This window comes from Equus quagga, chromosome 10 (assembly GCF_021613505.1).
Source record: "Equus quagga isolate Etosha38 chromosome 10, UCLA_HA_Equagga_1.0, whole genome shotgun sequence".
In the NCBI taxonomy this organism is placed as follows: Eukaryota; Metazoa; Chordata; class Mammalia; order Perissodactyla; family Equidae; genus Equus; species Equus quagga.
The window spans coordinates 22,455,602-22,457,918 of NC_060276.1; the positions used below are offsets into that span (position 1 = coordinate 22,455,602).

At 41.5% G+C, this 2,317-nt stretch overlaps 1 pseudogene; it reads left to right on the plus strand.

Moving 5' to 3' along the window:
- Positions 1-542: 542 nt before the first annotated feature.
- On the plus strand, positions 543-1,070 carry LOC124245932 (ferritin light chain-like; annotated as a pseudogene).
- The last annotated feature ends 1,247 nt before the right edge of the window (positions 1,071-2,317 follow it).

Genomic DNA, 2,317 nt, shown 5'->3' on the forward strand with positions numbered 1-2,317 from the left:
AATGTTTATTCAGCTTGTAGGAAGGCCACTAATAGACAACTCCTACTTTTCTCTCTCCATCTCTTCCATCCTCCTCTTTTCTTCATTCTCCCTTCTCTCTCTCCCTCTCTCTCTTCCTCTCTCGCATGTTTGTCTTCACTATCATTCTTCCCAATAGCTTTCCTTCCCTTCTTTCTTCTCCCTCCTTCTCCAGAGCACCCCTTTCTTTTTTCAGGCCTTCTTTCTCACTATCTATAAAAATCTTTGGTCTGTCGGTATCCATATGGCAACACTTAGAACCTCTAATTTTCCTCTGTCCTGAAGAAATGACTGGCTTTAAATTAAAAACTGTTCAGAGTGCGCCAGGCAGTCCCCTGGATCCGCTTCTTGCTTTAATAGTGTTTGGATGGAATGGACTCAGGAAGGCCCCTTATTGCAGCCTCTGACCACCCTCCAACCTGTTTTCCAATTGCAGCCTCAGAGACCATCTTCTCAGCCATCCTCTGCCTCTGTGACCAGCCCACACCACTGTTTTTTGCTTAGTTCCTCATTGTTGTCCAACCATGAGCTCCCAGATTCATCAGAATTATTCCAGTGAGGTGGAGGCCACTATCAACTGTCTGGTCAACCTACATCTGCGGACCTCCTACACCTACCTACCTCTCTCTGGGCTTCTATTTTGACCGCGATGATGTGGCTTCGGAGGGTATGGGCTACTTCTGAAAGTTGGCCAAGGAGAAGTGTGAGGGCGCCAAGAGCATCTTTGGGAAATGAAAAACCAGGCGGCAGCCATGCCCTCTTCCAGGATGAGCATTAGTTGTGCCAAGAAGAGTGGGGTAAAACCTGGATGCCAAGGAAGCCGCCAGGACCCTGGAGAAGAATCTGAACCAGGCCGTTTTGGATCTTCATGCCCTGAGTTCCGCCTGCTCAGACCCCCCTCTCTGTGACTTCCTGGAGAGCCGCTTCCTAGATGAAGAGGTGACACTCACCAAACAGGTAGCGACCACCTGACTAATCTCTGCAGGCTGGCTGGCCCTCAGGCTCAGCTGGGCAAGAAGGTTTTTGAAAAGTTCACCCTCAAGCACAGCTAAAGCCTCTGGAGCCCAGTGGCCCTTAAGGGACCATTGGGCATCCCCCTAGTGTCAGGGCTTCTGCCTGAGCCTCTCCCTGCAGCCACTAGGCAACTTTTAACCACCTTGGAGCCCTCTCCCAGGCCTTGGACTAAATGGAAACAAGAAAGCTTTTTGCAGAAAAAAAAAAACTATTCAAGTCTCTTCTCTGTGCAGTAAATATTGACAATTTTCTACATGCAGGCACTGTGTGGGTTACTATACCAAGCCATTTACCTAGCACTTACTGGTTGTTATTCATGGTACTAATCACTCTACATGCATTTATGTTTTAATTAACTTTTTATTTGAAGATGATTATAGATTCACATGAAGTTGTAAGAAATAATACAGAGAGATCCTGTGTGTACCCTTTACACATTTTCCCCTGGTAACATTTACCAAAACTATACTATAATATAACAACCAAGATATTGACATTAATATGATCAAGATACAGAACATTTCCATCACCACAGGGATCCCTCATTTTGTCTTTTTATAGCCACCCCTACACTCCTAACACTTTGCTCTGTCCCTCACCTCTAGGAGTCATTAATAAGTTCTCCATTTTTATCATTTTGTAATTTCAAGAATGTTATATAAATTGAATCATATAGTATGTAAGGTTTTGGTATCAGATTTTTTCACTAAGCATAATCCTCTGGAAATTCATTTAGTTTGTTACCTGTGTCGATATTCCATTCCTTTTTATTACTGAATAGTATTCCAAGGTATGGATATACCATGGTTTATTTAACCATTCATCCATTGAAGGACATTTGAATTATCTCAATTTTACAGCTATTACAAATAAATCCTCTATAAATATTCATGTATAAATTTTTCTTTGCACATAAATTTTCATTTTTCTGACATAAACGTCTAAGAGTACAATTGCTGGGTTTTATGCTAATCCAAAGTTTAGGGATTTTTTTTAAGAAAATGGCAAACTGTTTTCCATAGTTGTTGTGCCATTTCACATTTCACTGTCAATGTATCCAAATCCAGTTTCTCTACATCCTTGCCAGCACTGGGTGGTGTCACTATTTTTATAGTGTATATGTTTTATATAGTGTATATTTAACCATTCTGATAGGTATGTAGTAATATCCCAGGAAATTTTCATTTGCATTTACCTAGTGGCTAACATGCTGAACATTTTTCTTGTGCTTATTTGCCACACATATGTCGTCCTCTTTTGTGAATTGTCTTTTCATGTCTTTTGA